At 48.1% G+C, this 19,197-nt stretch overlaps 1 pseudogene; it reads right to left on the bottom strand.

Moving 5' to 3' along the window:
• The window catches only part of LOC123056875 (beta-glucosidase 32-like), a 62,331-nt pseudogene extending 43,989 nt beyond the window's left edge, over positions 1-18,342 (bottom strand).
• Positions 18,343-19,197: the final 855 nt, after the last annotated feature.

The raw sequence follows: 19,197 nt of genomic DNA, 5'->3' as shown, positions 1-19,197 counted from the left end.
CAAGTATATAGATGCATTAATTAAAATAAGATATATTGTGATATCCCAACAAGTAAACATGTTCCAACCAGGAACAACATCTCCATGTTCCAACAAGGAACAAACTTCAATCTTCACCTGCAACTAACAACGCTATAAGAGGGGCTGAGCAAAGCGGTAACATAGCCAAACAACGGTTTGCTAGGACAAGGTGGGTTAAAGGCTTGGTTCAACAATATGGGAGGCATGATAAGCAAGTGGTAGGTATCGTAGCATAGGCATAGCAAAAGAGCGAGCATCTAGCAAGCAAAGATAGAAGTGATTTCGAGAGTATGATCATCTTGCCTGAAATCCCGCAAGGAAGAAGAACGAGTCCATGAAGAAGACAAATGGACATTGTCGGACGGTTCCTCACAAACGCGATGTTATCGGAACCAACCCGAAGAAGCAACACCGGAAACGAGCAAACAACCTAGTAAACAACCACCACATAGACATGGCATGATGCGCAAACAAGTATGATGCATGTCTGGTTTAAAGAGGGCATGTCATGGCAAAGTGCACAAACAATCAAACAAATTAAGTGGAGCTCATTATGCAACGGAGTTGCATATTGAAGAAAACACCACATGACATATTTAGTTCTCTCTCGTTTAGGTACTCAACAATATTAAATGTTGGCTAGCATGGCAAGAGGTGAAGCAAAAAGAAAACTACCTATCTAGGCAAGTTTAAATGAGGCCGGAACAACAAACAACAAGTCCGGAAAAATCCCCCTGTGCAATTTAAGGATTTGGTACTGATCTGCCCTAAACACAATTTTAGAGTTGTTAAACATGCAAAGTGATGCCACCATGATAAACTAGGCAAAATTCTACCCCATTTACATATAAAGTTTATTAAAATCCAAGCTATGGTTATTAAGCTATGAATTAAAGCATTTTACATGGCAATATGGGAAAATATATGCAAACATCATTTTAAACATTTTAAACATAGATGAAAAATGCATATTATTAAACTAGATGAAAAACTAAGCAAGTTTCATATATAATGTTTTTACAAAAGATGCCCGATTGGTGAGTTATGATATGCATGGAGCTTAGGGGTTTTATCGAAAATCTGTAAACTCTGGAAAAAAACTAAATCGCAGATCCTAAAAAAACCTACATGGGCCGGATCTGGAACATGGCCCAACAGAGAAGAAGAAAAAAAGAAAAAAAAAGGTGGGGTGCTGGGGTGGCTCACATTGGGCTGAGGCCCAGTTGGGAAGAGGCTGCAGCAGGCCGGATCTGGGGAAGGAGGGTGGATCTTGGCAGTGGTCCAGCGAGGCGATGGGAGAGCGCACGGTCAACGCGAGTGGGCGAGGTGCTGCACTCAGCTCGTTCTGAAGAAGAACGGCAGCGACAGGCTGAAGGCGAGGTAGAAGACGCGACGCACGAGGTTCAGCGACGAGATCGGCGGGAACCGGCCGGAACTTGGCGTTGTCGTACTCATCCTCCATGCTCGCACACAGACGCATGGGAAGTGGCAAATGACTTGGCGGTGTGGAGGGAGGTTCAGACGAAGCAAGGCAGCAACGGCGACGGGCAGGGCTGCAGATCATGGCGATGCAGGGGAGTAGCGACGGCAAACTTGGCGCGGGAAGGCCGGATCTGAGGCGGGGGAGGCAGATGAGATTGGGGCCGGATGCGAGCTTGACAGCGGCTGGGTAAAACGGCGACGAGGTGTGCACTGGTGCGGTCGACATGGCGCAGAGGAGGTTGCTGGCGACGGGGCTCCTCCTGTTGACAAACCAAGACAGAGGGAGTGATGTGAGGGAGAGGGAGATGAATGGAAGGAGGGAGAACAGAAGAGATGGGAGGGATGCTCATCTGGTGGTCAACAACGATGGCGTAGGACATCGTTGGGCACGGGGTTGGGATCCGGTAGTGGCGTTGGTCCAAGGCGCGGGTGGTTCATGGAGGAGCTCCTCTCCGGATCGAACTGGAAGGATAAGGCAGCAGGGCGCTGGTCTCTGACGAGGCTGGTTGAAAACGGTGGCCTCAGGCAGGTGAGCTCGGGCTCCTGGATCGAGAGGGGCACGGGAAATCAGGCGTCATCATGCTCTGCTCCCCGGCGAGCTCAGGCAAGGCCAAGGGGATCCACATGCGCGTGGGGCTGCTGATGCGGTGTGAGGAGAAGCAGAGGCCTCGGCGCTCGTGGGCGTGGGAGAAGGAGCTCGGGTCCCTGGTTGGTGGGTGGAGGAAAACGAGGAGCGGGGGATCCCGAGGGGATTTGGTGGAACGGCGGCGGCGGAGTGATTGCATGGATGGAGGGGACAGGATCCCGAGTTTCTAGGGTTGTCCACTATTTATATTGCAATGAGATTAGGGTAGGGGCTATCATGTCCCTACGATCGTAATCGGGCGGCTGAGAAAATATAGGTTAGGAAGTCCAATTAACAAAACGGAGACGTTTTGTAGATGTTTGGGGATGATCCGGAACCAACGGAGACGACTTCCCGGGTCGGGTCTGGGATAATTTTCGGACGTGCGTGAGAGGAGGTCCGCGGGCTGACGAGAGAGGTTAGGTAGGGCCTGGCAGATTGTGAAGAGCAGGTTGGTCTGAGAGGAGAGGGGAGAGATGCAGCCCGACACGGTTTCCGGAGACCGAAAACGTCCGATGTTAGACCGTGATCATGAACGAGGCTCACAATTCTCTCCTCTCTCCATCCACCCAGGGAGCACGAAGATGTATCAGGACCTCAAGCAAGCTTATTGGTGGACTCGAATGAAGCGCGAGATTGCTCAATTCGTGAATGAATGTGATGTCTGCAGAAGAGATAAGGCAGAACACCAAAGGCCAGCAGGTCTCCTCCAACCTCTTGCCATTCCAGAATGGAAGTTTGACCACATTGAAATGGACTTCGTGACTGGGTTTCCAAAGTCCAAGCGTGGCAATGATGCTATATTCATTGTCATCGACAAACTCACCAAAGTGGCTCACTTTCTGCCTATCAAAGAGTCGATCACTGCAGCTCAATTGGCGGAACTCTATAACTCTCGTATTGTCTCTCTGCACAGTATTCCACAACTGATCTTTTCAGACCGTGGCAACATCTTTACCTCGAAGTTTTGGGATTCTTTTCAGAAGGCCATGGGCACCAACATTCACTTTAGCACAACTTTCCATCCTCAAACTAGAGGTCAAGTCGAGCGTGTCAACCAGATTCTTGAAGATATGCTTAGGGCTTGTGTGGTCTCTTTCGGCATGAAGTGGGAGGATTGTCTTCCTTATGCTGAATTCTCCTACAACAACAGTTTCCAAGCAAGTTCGGGCAAGGCCCCATTTGAAATTCTGTATGGCAGGAAGTGTGGTACCCCTCTCAACTGGTCCGAAACCGGTGAACGTCAGCTTTTGGGCAATGACTTAATCACAGAGGCAGAAGAAATGTGCAAAGTCATTCGTGATAACCTCAAAGCAGCCCAATCCCGCCAGAAGAGTTACTATGATAGCAAGCACCGTGATTTGGCTTTCGAGATCGGAGATCATGTTTACCTCCGCGTCTCTCCTATGAAAGGTACTCGTCGCTTCGGTATCAAAGGGAAGCTTGCCCCTAGATACGTGGGACCTTTCAAGATTGTGAGCAAGAGAGGCGACCTCGCCTATCAACTCGAGCTTCCTTCAAACTTTGCAAATGTTCATGACGTGTTCCATGTCTCTCAGCTCCGAAAGTGCTTCAAGACTCCTGACCGCACCGTCAACTTCGAGGACATTGAGCTCCAAGAAGATCTCTCTTACCGTGAGCACCCCGTTGCTATCCGTGAAGAGACTGAACGCAAGACTCACAACAAGTCAATCAAATTTCTCAAAGTCAAGTGGTCACACCATTCCGACCGTGAAGCTACCTGGGAACGCGAGGATCACCTCCGTTCTGAATACCCGGCGTTCTTTCAGTCCTAGATCTCGGGACGAGATCCTTTCGTAGTGGTGGAGTGTTGTAACACCCCGGATGTAACTTCCCCAATTTGTACTCCAACTCTTGCCGTTTCCGGCGTTAAGTTAATTTATTTCCTCGGGTTCGGGTCTTTTGTCTCTGTGTCTTGTTATCGTTATCATGCATCTCATATCATGTCATCATGTGCATTGCATTTGCATACGTGTTCATCTCATGCATTCGAGCATTTTCCCCGTTTTCCGTTTTGCATTCCGGCGCTTCGTTCTCCTCCGGTGGTCATTTCTACCTTTCTTTCGTGTGTGGGGATGAAACATTTCCGGATTGGACCGAGACTTGCCAAACGGCCTTGGTTTACTACCGGTAGACCGCCTGTCAAGTTTCGTATCATTTGGACTTCGTTTCATACTCCAACGGTTAACCGAGGGACCGAAAAAGCCTCGTGTGTGTTGCAGCCCAACACCCCTCCAATTTGGCCCAAAACCCACCTAAGCCTTTTCCATCATCTAGATCGTTCGATCATGATCGCGTGGCCGAAAACCGCACCTCATTTGGACTCTCCTAGCTCCCTCTATGCCTATAAATAGATCCCTCCACGAAATCCCGGGTCTTCCCCTTCCTCTAACCCTAAAAATCCGTCTCCGCTGCCGCCGGACATGTCCGGACGGAGCCGGACAACGTCCGGATCTCACCGCCGCCAATCACCGCCTGCCACGTCACCGCCGCCGCCGCCACTCCCGCTGGCTCGCCCAGGCCCGAGGCGGGCCCTCTCCCGCGCCTCACCAGGCCGCGCGCCTCGCGCCCCTTCTCCTCCCGAGCCGGCCGCGCTCCGCCGCCTCCGCCGCGGGAGCTCGCCGCCGCCGCCGTTCATCGTTGCCGGCCACCCCGACCACCACCGCCGCGGCCAACTCCGCCCACCGCCCGGCAGCTCGCCGCTTGCCGCCCGCCGTCCGCGCCGGCATGCGCCGCCAAGCCCGGCCGGCCTCGCCTCTCCCTCACCTCCCCGCCGCCTTTTTCGAGCTCGCCGGAGCCGCCGCCACCTCTCCGGAAATCGCCTCGATCTGCGTGCCTCGGGTCAAACCCTAGATCTGGGAGGTTGAATTTTCGTCTGTCCCTAAAATTCCAGATCCAAGTGCTCTTGTTCGTAGCTCTGTAACTTTGCATCCGTAGCTCCGATTCATGCATATAGCATATCAAAATGTTCATCTCAGAGAGTACATCATTTCATTCCATTGCATAATTTTAATTTGAGTTCATCTTGATGCCCGAAGTGCTGTTAGAAGAGGGCTACTTGAGTTAATTGTCAGATCTGCTGCTCCATTTAGGTTTTTGTCATTTTTTGCCATGATTAATGTGTGCATGATATGCCCTGATGCTCTACATATGTTTTGTTAAGGGTTTTGTCATTTTTCCAGAGGTGCAACCCATGTATTTTTGTGATGTGTGTGGTGACTAGCACAAGCTTGCAAAGTGGTGCACTTGTTAATTATGTTTTCAGGGACTTAGCAATTCCACTAAGTCCTTGAGCTGTTTATCTCATGTTGTCATATGTTCATGTTGTTTCCTAGTGATCCGTGCCTCTTTTGAGGATGATCAGTAAGGATGTTTTGTTAATATTATAGTGCTCTATCCATCCATGTCTTTGTTTGCAATTATGGAGCACCCTAGCTTGAGTCAATCGAGCTCTACTTTTGCTACTTTCTGAATCTGGGCAGATTGTCAACTTGTTTGCAATTTTGCCGATGATGTTGTAGTTGAACCGTGCATGCTATGCTATTGTTCTTGCCATGTCTAGCTTGCATTTTGTGTATTGTTAATGGATGTATGCTTATCTTGTCATGACTTGCTCCGTAGTGAGTGCATCGAGCTCGTAAACATGCCTACTTGAGTTATGTTTCAGCATGTTCCAGTTTTCACTAAGTCTGAAAACTGATTATGTTTTTGCTATGTTCACATGCTTGCAATTGTATTTTCTGATCCATTTTTGCTCAAGGTCACTAAGGGACTTTTGTTAAGATCTTTGAGTAGCTCCATGCCATGCTTTACTTTGCCATGTTCAGGTCCTGTAGCATGTAGTTTTGTTGCTCCGAAGAGTGCTACCTGATCTGAAATTCCAGACAAGTGTTAATTTCACTAAGTCTGAGATCTGTTTGTCATATGCATTTTTGCCATGCTTGTTTGAACCTGTTAATGGATGAATTGGCCGTAGCTTAGTGCTAGACTTTTGTTAAGAATCTTGAATGCATCCCTGCCATGTATTGTTTTATCATGTTTGGGTGCTGTAGCATGTTTATTTCGTTGCATTTAGTTGGCTACTTGCTGTAAATCGCAGACCGATGTCATATTTGAATCGCTTGCCATTTCCAAACCGTAACTCCGTTTCCGGTGTTCTTTATATCGTTTTCAGGCGATTTCATCTCATATTTCCAGTGGCACACTTGGAATTCCAAGTTGAGGCCAGGTTCATGCATTTCCTGTCATATCTTGCATTTTGCATCCCGCATCGCATGCTGCATAACATATCATCATTTCATCATTTTGCTTGATCCTTGCACGTGGTTTGTGCCCTGAGAACGAGATATGTGCAGCTCCTATCGGGATTTGTCGGCACATTCGGGCGGTGTTGCTGGTCTTGTTTTAACCTGTCGAAGTGTCTTGAATAACCGAGATACCGAGTCTGATCGGAACGTCTTGGGAGGAGGTCTATTCCTTCGTTGAACGTGAGAGCTTGTCATGGGCTAAGTTGGGACTCCCTTGCAGGGATTTGAACTTTCGAAAGCCGTGCCCGCGGTTATGGGCAGATGGGAATTTGTTAATGTCCGGTTGTAGATAACTTGAACCTTAACTTAATTAAAATGAATCAACTGAGTGTGTTACCGTGATGGCCTCTTCTCGGCGGAGTCCGGGAAGTGGACACGGTGTTGGAGTAATGTTTGCGCAGGTTGTTCTCTAGTTTCTCGCTCGCGCTTTGCCTCCTCTTCTTGCTCTCTTTTGCGAACAGGATAGCCACCATATTTGCTAGTCGCTTGCTGCAGCTCCACATATAATTACCTTGCCTTACCTATAAGCTTAAATAGTATTGATCGCGAGGGTGCGAGATTGCTGAGTCCCTGTGGCTCACAGATTACTATCACACCAGATGCAGGGCCTGATGATTCCGCTCTAGGAGACGCGCTTGAGCTCAAGTGGGAGTTCGAGGAGGACTCTCAATGTTACTATGTTTCCTTTCCAGATGATCAGTAGTGGTGCCCAGTTGGGGGTGATCGGGACCGTGTCGCATGTTGGGTTATCTTTTATTTTGGCGCCGTAGTTGGGCCATGAGTGTTTGGATGATGTAATGTTATTTATGTACTTGATTGACGTGGCAAGTGTAAGCCAACTATGTTATCTCCCCTTTATTTATTTATATTACATGGGATGTTGTGAAGATTGCCTAACTTGCGACATATGCCTTCAATGCGATTACGCCTCTAAGTCGTGCCTCGACACGTGGGAGATATAGTCGCATCGAGGGTGTTACAAGTTGGTAATCAGAGCCTTCCCCGACCTTAGGAGCCCCATTGCTTGATCGTTTATTAGCGGCCGAGTTGTGTCTAGAAAAATGTTTTGAGTCATTTAGGAATTATATATCGGAGAGATTAGGAATTCTTTTTACTTCCCAGTCTCCTCATCGCTCTGGTAAGGCATCCCGACGTAGAGTTTTGACTCTTCTCTTCTCAAATTTCACTAAATTTTTTTTAGGATCACGCGGGTATCTTGGAATCGTTCCGATGGTTTTATGATGAGAACATTGTCTTGGTGCCTCCTGTCAGGGGTTTAGTGGAAGTGTCCCGGGGAGTTGAGCTCTGAGGTGTTGTCGTCATAATTTTATCGTTGCAGTTCTGGAATACCTGAGTTTAGTACGCCGACATCGAAAATCTCTTTTATGCAGTTCGTTGGTGAGATAACCTCGACGCCACCCAGTACTGGGGCGGGAGTTCGGGAGTATTGCCATAACTTGTATAACGGATGCTTTTTGAAGGTTGAGGTAGATGGTTTCCGAAGGTTTCTTGGTTATGTGTTGAAGGATGGATACAGCTGGATGTAGGATTTGCTAGTTTGGGTGAGATATTATGCTTCTCTTGTATCCCCAACACCTTATTGCATAACCGGAAAGGTTCGGGAGTTTCATAGGTGGGAATTCTAGTAGCTCTAGTTCTTCTTCCACGGATATTGGTTTGAGATTGGGATTTCTTACCGATTATTCGTTCTTGATCCGTACCTTGTTGATTTATTTCTCTACCTTAATTCTACGTGGCTTCTCAATTTATGGATATGTGACCATTTCAAGAGAAATGCATTTGTTCATTCTGTTCGGATGTGAAGACTATATGTTGCAATTTTCTTCCGTTGGATTCAGCTTCAATATTTGTCTATCAATGTGCTAATGGTGGTCAACCTCTTCAAGATGGCTCCTCCAACACGCACGACTCCGAATCCTGATCCGCCACCACCTCCACCTCCTCCAGAGGCATGGCAAGCTGTGATGGCCGCAACCAATGCAAATACACAGTTGATTATGCAAATTCTTCAAGAGCGCAATCAAGGCAACCAAGGGAATCAAGGCAGCAATCAGAATCACTTTGCTTCACTCAACCAGTTCCTTGCTAACGGGCCAAAGACTTTCAGCAATTGTGTTGAGGCAACCGATGCTGACGATTGGCTTGTGGATCTGTGCAAGCATTTCGAGTGTGGTAACGTTAGGCCTGAGGACTTTGTCAAGTTCGCTTCCTTCCAACTCAAAGATCAAGCTGCAGAATGGTTCCAGCAGTACAAGGATTCCAGGGGTGGACGTGTTATCACTTGGGATGATTTCCGTCGGGATTTCCGAGCACATCATATTCGTCAGAGCATGGTTGAAAGCAAGCGTGAGGAATTCCGCAACCTGAAGCAAGCTCTTTGTCTGTCTATGACTACAACAAGTTGTTTCAAAAGCTCGCCCGCTTTGCCAAGCAGGATGTCCCTGATGAGAAGAGCATGATATATCAGTTCAGGGGTGGTCTCAGAGAAGAAATTCAGCTCGCTCTTGTCCTCTTCGAGCCCTTGAGATACGATGAGTTCTACAACATGGCACTGAAGCAAGAGGCTGCTCAGTTGAGGTGTGATGCTTCCAAGAAGCGAGTCAGAGATGTTACTCCTTCTTCCTCTACTCAAGTGGCCAAGCAGCAGAAGTATTGGCTTCCTCCTCCTCCGTTCCGTCAGCCGTATCAGCAGAAGAGCAAAGGTGGCAGTGGTTCCTCCCACCCACCCAACCCTGGCTTTCAGAACAAGACCTCGTCTCAAGCTCCAAGATCGGGTGCTCCGTATCACCGTCCGCTTTCAGAGGTCACGTGCAACAAGTGTCAACAGAAGGGTCACTATGCCAACAAGTGTTTCAACCAGAGGCGTCTTCCTCCTCCTCCTCCTTTTAGATCGGCAAGTACAGCTGTGGTCAAGCATAACCCCAAGCATGCCAAGGTCAATTTGATGAATGCAGCCCAGGCAGAGGACTCGTCAGATGTGATCATGGGTAACCTTCCTGTTAACGATGTTCCTGCAAGATTTCTTTTTAACACGGGTGCATCACATTGTTTCATGTCTAAGCCATTTTTTACCAAGCATGAGTTCGTTTCTTCTCATTTGGGTAAACAAATGCATATCGTTTCTCCTGGCAAACATTTGAGTGCAAGTCTGGAGGTGCCAGATGTTACTATCACATTGGGCGACTACAAGTTCCTTTCTTCCCCAATGGTTCTTGGTAACTCGGATATTGATCTTATTCTCGGAATGGATTGGCTTTCTAAGCACAAGGCTCAGCTTGATTGTGCAGCCAGGCAGATTCAATTGACTCATTCGTCTGAGGATGTTATTGTCTTTGCCGCTCGTGATGATACCATCCGTCTGTTTTCTCTCAATGAGAAGGGTGAACTAGATGCCATCTCTCAAATTCCAGTCGTTTGCGAATATCAAGACGTCTTTCCAGAAGAGCTCCCAGGAATGCCTCCGCACCGGCCAGTTGAATTCGTTATTGATCTTGAGCCTGGCATGGAACCTGTGTGCAAACGTCCTTACAAGTTCGGACCTGAAGAGTTGAAGGAGCTGAAGAAGCAACTCAATATTCAAGAGAAAATGGGTCTCATCCGGCCTAGTTCTTCTCCGTGGGGTTGTGGTGTTCTTTTTGTGAAGAAGAAGGATGGAACGGACCGACTTTGTGTTGATTACCGTCCAGTGAACAAGAAGACCATCAAGAACAAATACCCACTTCCCAACATCAATGAGCTGTTCGAACAACTCAAAGGTGCCCAAGTATTCTCCAAACTTGATCTCCGTATGGGTTATCATCAGATTCGAATCCGTGAGCAAGATATTCCCAAGACGGCGTTCAGGACAAGCTTTGGTTCATATGAATACACTGTCATGTCTTTTGGCCTTGTCAACGCTCCTCCGATGTTCTCTCGCATGATGAACTTCATCTTCAACGCCTACACCCATGAATTCGTTTTGGTCTATCTCGACGACATTCTGGTTTTCTCGAAGAACAAGGAAGAACATGCCAAGCACTTGCGTTTGGTTCTCGATAAGCTCAGGGAACATCAGTTCTACGCCAAGTTCTCCAAGTGTGAACTTTGGCTCGATGAGGTTCTTTATCTTGGTCATATCATCTCTGCCAAGGGCATTGCCGTGAATCCTGAGAAGGTGTCTGCAATTGTGAATTGGGAACCTCCTCAGAACGTGAAGCAACTCCGCAGCTTCCTCGGTCTCGCAAGCTATTGCCGAAGATTCGTTGAAAACTTTTCTAAGATCGCGAAGCCTCTCTCAAATCTTCTTCAGAAGCACGTCAAGTACGTTTGGTCTCCGGAGTGTGACATTGCTTTCAACACTTTGAAAGAGAAATTGATCACTGCTCCAGTTCTCACTCCGCCTGATGAATCCAAGCCGTACGAGGTCTTTTGTGATGCCTCTCTCCAAGGTTTTGGCGCAGTATTGATGCAAGAGAAGAAAGTTGTTTCTTATACCTCTCGCCAGTTGAAGCCTAATGAGAAGAACTACCCCACTCATGATCTCGAGTTGGCGGCAGTTGTGCATGCTCTTTTGACTTGGAGACATCTTCTATTGGGACGAAAAGTGGACATTTTCACTGATCACAAGAGTCTCAAGTACATCTTCACTCAGCCTAATCTCAACCTCAGACAAACTCGATGGGTCGAAATGATTCAAGAGTATAATCCGAGTATTGAGTATACTCCAGGCAAGGACAATGTGATTGCTGACGCATTGAGCAGAAAAGCTTACTGCAACAGTCTGATTCTCAAGCCTTATCAACCCGAGCTTTGTCAAGCTTTCCGCAAACTTAATCTGCAAGTTGTTCCTCAAGGTTTCCTCGCCAACCTTCAAGTCTCTCCTACCTTGGAAGACCAGATTCACCAAGCCTAGCTTCTTGATGCTATGGTGAAAAAGATGAAGATTGGGACTGCCAAGAGTCAGCCCAAGTACAAGTGCTACCGCCTTGATGACAAGGACACTCTCTTCTTCGAGGATCGTATTGTTGTACCCAAAGGTGACCTCCGTAAAGTGATCATGAATGAGGCTCACCATTCTCTCCTCTCCATCCACCCTGGGAGCACGAAGATGTATCAGGGCCTCAAGCAAGCTTACTGGTGGACTCGAATGAAGCGTGAGATTACTCAATTCGTGAATGAATGTGATGTCTGCAGAAGAGTTAAGGCAGAACACCAAAGGCCAGCAGGTCTCCTCCAACCTCTTGCCATTCCAGAATGGAAGTTTGACCACATTGAAATGGACTTTGTGACTGGGTTTCCAAAGTCCAAGCGTGGCAATGATGCTATATTCATTGTCATCGACAAACTCACCAAAGTGGCTCACTTTCTGCCTATCAAAGAGTCGATCACTGCAGCTCAATTGGCGAAACTCTATACCTCTCGTATTGTCTCTCTGCACAGTATTCCACAAGTGATCTCTTCAGACCGTGGCAGCATCTTTACCTCGAAGTTTTGGGATTCTTTTCAGAAGGCCATGGGCACCAACATCCGCTTCAGCACAGCTTTCCATCCTCAAACTAGCGGTCAAGTCGAGCGTGTCAACCAGATTCTTGAAGATATGCTCAGGGCTTGTGTGATCTCTTTCGGCATGAAGTGGGAGGATTGTCTTCCTTATGCTGAATTCTCCTACAACAACAGTTTCCAAGCAAGTTCGGGCAAGGCCCCATTTGAAATTCTGTATGGCAGGAAGTGCCGTACCCCTCTCAACTGGTCCGAAACCGGTGAACGTCAGCTTTTGGGAAATGACTTAATCACAGAGGCAGAAGAAATGTGCAAAGTCATTCGTGATAACCTCAAAGCAGCCCAATCCCGCCAGAAGAGTTACTATGACAGTAAGCACCGTGATTTGGCTTTCAAGATCGGAGATCATGTTTACCTCCGTGTCTCTCCTATGAAAGGTACTCGTCGCTTCGGTATCAAAGGGAAGCTTGCCCCTAGATACATGGGACCTTTCAAGATTGTCAGCAAGAGAGGCGACCTCGCCTATCAACTCGAGCTTCCTTCAAACTTTGCAAATGTTCATGACGTGTTCCATGTCTCTCAGCTCCGAAAGTGCTTCAAGACTCCTGACCGCACCGTCAACTTCGAGGACATTGAGCTCCAAGAAGATCTCTCTTACCGTGAGCACCCCGTTGCTATGCTTGAAGAGACTGAACGCAAGACTCGCAACAAGTCAATCAAATTTCTCAAAGTCAAGTGGTGACACCATTCCGACCGTGAAGCTACCTGGGAACGCGAGGATCACCTCTGTTCTGAATACCCGGCGTTCTTTCAGTCCTAGATCTTGGGACGAGATCCTTTCGTAGTGGTGGAGTGTTGTAACACCCCGGATGTACCTTTCCCAATTTGTACTCCAACTCTTGCCGTTTCCGGCGTTAAGTTAATTTATTTCCTCGGGTTCGGGTCTTTTGTCTCCGTGTGTTGTTATCGTTGTCATGCATCTCATATCATGTCATCATGTGCATTGCATTTGCATACGTGTTCGTCTCATGCATTCGAGCATTTTCCCTGTTGTCCGTTTTGCATTCCGGCGCTTCGTTCTCCTCCGGTGGTCATTTCTACCTTTCTTTCGTGTGTGGGGATTAAACATTTCCGGATTGGACCGAGACTTGCCAAGCGGCCTTGGTTTACTACCGGTAGACCGCGTGTCAAGTTTCGTATCATTTGGACTTCGTTTGATACTCCAACGGTTCATCGAGGGACCGAAAAGGCCTCGTGTGTGTTGCAGCCCAACACCCCTCCAATTTGGCCCAAAACCCACCTAAGCCTTCTCCATCATCTAGATCGTTCCTTCACGATCGTGTGGCCGAAAACCGCACCTCATTTGGACTCTCCTAGCTCCCTCTATGCCTATAAATAGATCCCTCCATGAAATCCCGGGTCTTCCCCTTCCTCTAACCCTAAAAATCCGTCTCCGCCGCCGCCGGACGTGTCCGGACGGAGCCGGACAACGTCCGGATCTCACCGCCGCCAATCACCGCCTGCCACGTCACCGCCGCCGCCGCCACTCCCGCCGGCCCACCCAGGCCCGAGGCGGGCCCTCTCCCGCGCCTCACCTGGCCGCGCGCCCCGCGCCCCTTCTCCTCCCGAGCCGGCCGCGCTCCGCCGCGGGAGCTCGCCGCCGCCGTCGTTCATCGTCGCCGGCCACCCCGACCGCCACCGCCGCGGCCAGCTCCGCCCGCCGCCCGCCGCCCGGCAGCTCGCCGCTCGCCGCTCGCCGTCCGCGCCGGCGTGCTCCGCCATGTCCGGCCGTCCTCGCCTCTCCCTCACCTCCCTGCCGCCTTTTTCGAGCTCGCCGGAGCCGCCGCCACCTCGCCGGAAATCTCCTCGATCTGCGTGCCTCGGGTCAAACCCTAGATCTGGGAGGTTGAATTTTCGTCTAAGCCCCTAAAATTCCAGATCCAAGTGCTCTTGTTCGTAGCTCCGTAACTTTGCATCGGTAGCTCCGATTCATGCATATAGCATATCAAAATGTTCATCTCAGAGAGTACATCATTTATTCTATTGCATCATTTTCATTTGAGTCCATCTTGATGCCCGAAATGCTGTTAGAACAGGGCTACTTGAGTTAATTGTCAGATCTGCTACTCCATTTAGGTTTTTGTCATTTTTTGCCATGATTAATGTGTGCATGATATGCCCTGATGCTCTACATATGTTTTGTTAAGGGTTTTGTCATTTTTCCAGAGGTGCAACCCATGTATTTTTATGATGTGTGTGGTGACTAGCACAAGCTTGCAAAGGGGTGCACTTGTTAATTCTGTTTTCAGGGACTTAGCAATTCCACTAAGTCCTTGAGCTGTTTATCTCATGTTGTCATATGTTCATGTTGTTTCCTAGTGATCCGTGCCTCTTTTGAGGATGATCAATAAGGATGTTTTGTTAATCTTGTAGTGCTCTATCCATCCATGTCTTTGTTTGCAATTATGGAGCACCCTAGCTTGAGTCAATCGAGCTCTACTTTTGCTACTTTGTGAATCTGGGCAGATTGTCAACATGTTTGCAATTTTGCCGATGATGTTGTAGTTGATCCGTGCATGCTATGCTATTGTTCTTGCCATGTATAACTTGCATTTTGTGAATTGTTAATGGATGTATGCTTATCTTGTCATGACTTGCTCCGTAGTGAGTGCATCGAGCTCGTAAACATGCCTACTTGAGTTATGTTTCAACATGTTCCAGTTTTCACTAAGTCTGAAAACTGATTATGTTTTTGCTATGTTCACATGCTTGCAATTGTATTTTCTGATCCCTTTTGGCTCAAGGTCACTAAGGGACTTTTGTTAAGCTCTTTGAGTAGCTCCATGCCATGCTTTACTTTGCCATGTTCAGGTCCTGTAGCATGTAGTTTTGTTGCTCCGAAGAGTGCTACCTGATCTGAAATTCCAGACAAGTGTTAATTTAACTAAGTCTAAAATCTGTTTGTCATATGCATTTTTGTCATGCTTGTTTGAACCTGTTAATGGATGAATTGGCCGTAGCTCATTGCTAGACTTTTGTTAAGCATCTTGAATGCATCCCTGCCATGTATTTTTTTTATCATGTTTGGGTGCTGTAGCATGTTTATTTCGTTGCATTTAGTTGGGTACTTGCTGTAAATCCCAAACCGGTGTCATATTTGAATCGCTTGCCATTTCCAAACCGTAACTCCGTTTCCGGTGTTCTTTATATCGTTTTCAAGCAATTTCATCTCATCTTTCCAGTGGCACACTTGGAATTCCAAGTTGAGTCCAGGTTCATGCATTTCCTGTCATATCTTGCATTTTGCATCCCGCATCGCATCCCGCATAGCATATCATCATTTCATCATTTTGCTTCCTTGCACGTGGTTGATTGTGTCCTTGTTGCTTGTTTGTATTGTTTGGGTAGAGCCGGGAGACGAGTTCGCTAACGAGGAGCCCATTGAGTTTGCTTTCGAGGATCCAGTCAAGTCTGACAACTTTGTAGGCAAGATGATCATACCCTCGAAATCACTACTATCTTTGCTATGCAAGTTTGCTCGCTCTTTTGCTATGCCAATGCTACGATGCCTACCATTTTCTTTCAAGCCTCCCAAATTGCCATGTCAAACCTCTAACCCACCATGTCCTAGCAAACCTTTGATTGGCTATGTTACCGCTTTGCTCAGCCCCTCTTATAGCGTTGCTAGTTGCAGGTGAAGATTGGAGGCCGTTCCTTGTTGAAACATTTATTTACTTGTTGGGATATCATTATATTAACTTGTTATCTTAATGCATCTATACACTTGGTAAAGGATGGAAGGCTCGGCCTCTCGCCTAGTGTTTTGTTCCACTCTTGCCGCCCTAGTTTCCGTCATATCGGTGTTATGTTCCCGGATTTTGCGTTCCTTACGCGGTTGGGTTATAATGGGAACCCCTTGATAGTTCGCCTTGATTAAAGCTTTTCCAGCAATGCCCAACCTTGGTTTTACCATTCGCCACCTAGCCTCTTTTTCCCTTGGGTTTCCGGAGCCCGAGGGTCATCTTATTTTAACCCCCCCGGGCCAGTGCTCCCTCTAAGTGTTGGTCCGAACCGGGCAGCCTGCGGGGCCACCTCGGGGAAACTCGAGGGTTGGTTTTACTCGTAGCTTGACCTATCTGAGTGTGCCCTGAGAACGAGATATGTGCAGCTCCTATCGGGATTTGTCGGCACATTCGGGCGGTGTTGCTAGTCTTGTTTTAACCTGTCGAAGTGTCTTGAATAACTGAGATACCGAGTCTGATCGGAACGACTTGGGAGGAGGTCTATTCCTTCGTTGACCGTGAGAGCTTGTCATGGGCTAAGTTGGGACTCCTCTGCAGGGATTTGAACTTTCAAAAGCCGTGCCCGCGGTTATGGGCAGATGGGAATTTGTTAATGTCCGGTTGTAGATAACTTGAACCTTAACTTAATTAAAATGAATCAACTGAGTGTGTTACCATGATGGCCTCTTCTCGGAGGAGTCCGGGAAGTGGACACGGTGTTGGAGTAATGTTTGCGCTGGTTGTTCTCTAGTTTCTCGCTCGCGCTTTGCCTCCTCTTCTCGCTCTCTTTTGCGAACAGGATAGCCACCATATTTGCTAGTCGCTTGCTGCAGCTTCACATATAATTACCTTGCCTTACCTATAAGCTTAAATAGTCTTGATCGCGAGGGTGCGAGATTGCTGAGTCCCTGTGGCTCACAGATTACTATCACACCCGATGTAGGGCCTGATGATTCCGCTCCAGGAGACGCGCTTGAGCTCAAGTGGGAGTTCGACGAGGACTCTCAACGTTACTATGTTTCCTTTCCAGATGATCAGTAGTGGTGCCCAGTTGGGGGTGATCGGGACCGTGTCGCATGTTGGGTTATATTTTATTTTGGCGGCGTAGTCGGGCCATGAGTGTTTGGATGATGTAATGTTATTTATGTACTTGATTGACGTGGCGAGTGTAAGCCAACTATGTTATCTCCCCTTTATTTATTTATATTACATGGGATGTTGTGAAGATTGCCTAACTTGCGACATATGCCTTCAATGCGATTATGCCTCTAAGTCATGCCTCAACACGTGGGAGATATAGTCGCATCGAGGGTGTTACACTAGTAGACCATCAGGGGCCACATCAGTCTCCTGCTTGTATAGCTCCTGAAAGAAATTCCTCGTCATATCATGTAGATCCTCCCTGTTTTCTATCCACACTCCTGCACCATTCTTCAGTTTTGAGATGTCATTCTTTTTCTTCTGCCATGTTGCTTTCCACTGGAACCACTTAGTATTTCGATCGCCTTCCCTTAGGTATGTGGCCCTCGACCTTTGCCTCCACATGATTTCTTCCCTCAACAAGAGTTCATCTAGTTTAGATGAGAGTTTATTGATCTCTTTCTAGTTAGCTTCCGACCATTGGTCATTCCATAAATAGCTTAATCTCTTCCGAATTGAAGCTGACTTCTTTATTACTGACCCAAAGTCTTTGTTGGCCCAGCCTTTTAAATCTTGCTGCATCCGACTGATTTTGTTGCACACTTCCTGTAGGTTGTTTGCTGTAGCTGTGCGGTTCCATCCCTCATCTATAGCCGCTTTTAGGGATGCAACTCGTTCCCACATGTGCTCATATCAGAAAGGACGTTGTGTCTTCTCTCCTACCGGCCTCCATTCCTTCCGTCCTCCCAGTCTCAAGAGGATTGGCAGGTGGTCCGAGCGGGAGGAACAGATGTGCTCAACCGTTGCATACTTAAAATGTTCAGACCAAGAAGGGGTAGCAACTCCTCTATCCAACCTCGCTCTTACATTGCTGCGTCCGTCTTGCTTGTTGTTGTATGTCCAGATAGGTCCTTTATATCCTAGATCCATCAGGTTGCACTCTGACAGTACCTTTCTAAAGTTCTCCATGTTCCTCTCTGACCTCTTTGCTACTGAAATGTGTTCAGACTGCCACATAGTTTCATTGAAGTCACCTATCATCATCCAGGGAGCACTAGAATTAGGTTTGATTCTACGCAAAAGATTCCACATATTATGTCTTTCATGGGCCTTTGGTTCGCCGTAAACAAAAGTACCACGCCATTGTATCCCATTTGAACTCAAACGGATTAGCACATCAATATACCTCGGTCCAACGGCAAGCTTTATTACTTCCACATTTTCATCATAGAAAAGCGCAATGCCGACACTTTTCCCAATGCCCAGCTGCGCAATACAGTGTTTGAGGCCAAGCCTCCACTTCAGATTATTAACGTACGAGGTGCTTTGTCGCGTTTCAGAGAGGAACACCACCTTGGGTTTGTACGTATGCACGAGGCATACGAGTTCTTGGACTGTCGGGGGTTGCCCAAGTCCCCGGCAGTTCCAACTTAGGACCGTCATTTGCCCTGACGGGCACCGCCATTAGCGCCCGTCAGTGTGCCGGCAGCCCCTGGGCCGGTCGCTTCCGTTCCACCTGAACCTTCCATGCTTTTGTCCTCTCCCTCTGAATCACCTATCTTCTTCTTTTTGCTCATGTCCTCTCTCTTTCCATTGGTACCTATACTGTCCTTGTGTTTGTCGTTGCCCATACCATGATCCCCATGCTTTCCCAGAACCGAGGATGATCCATCAGCTGGTTTTACACCCGGTTTCCTCAGTACCAGCAGAGTGTTCTTGTCATTTGTTTTGTGGACCCCTTTAGCTTTCACCTTTTCCCCTGAGCCACAACCCTGCTGCTTGCCTGCATCCTTCTTGACTGTCTGGTTCTCTGCCTGTACCTCCTGCTTGTGCTCATTTTCCACATCACCAACTTGCATTCCGTTCTGCAACTGAACTTCAGGCCCCCAGTGATCAGGCCCTCAATGTTGGCCTGGGGAGCCGGCGGCACCAGGGTTGGTGTAGGGCCAGTCGCCAGCTCCAAACGATAGCGAGGAACAGGGCCAAAGCCCGGAGGGGCTTCCATGCTAGACTCTTTGGAATTCTGATCATCGTTCGCTTCATGAGCATCAACGGTCGAGCGAGGCATGGAAATGTTGGTGGCGGACCCCTCGTCGATCGCATCAGGGGCAGAGTTCAGAGTAGGATGTGGAGGGGTTTTGTTGGTATTGGACCCCTCCTCCTCCATTCCAAGTTTTGGATCTGGCGTCTCCTCCATCGTACTTTTTCCAGGTCCGAGCCTAATGGCACTAACCGCTGCAATCGCAGCCTGCACTGCCGGGTCCATCAGCACATCCTCAGGGATGTCCATGCTGTTTCCTGCTTCATGCCTCTCCGATTC

The sequence above is a fragment of the Triticum aestivum genome, chromosome 3A, assembly GCF_018294505.1.
Source record: "Triticum aestivum cultivar Chinese Spring chromosome 3A, IWGSC CS RefSeq v2.1, whole genome shotgun sequence".
Classification (NCBI taxonomy): Eukaryota; Viridiplantae; Streptophyta; class Magnoliopsida; order Poales; family Poaceae; genus Triticum; species Triticum aestivum.
The sequence above is the reverse complement of the archived record's forward strand: the minus strand, read 5'-3'. Positions and strand labels throughout refer to the sequence as shown.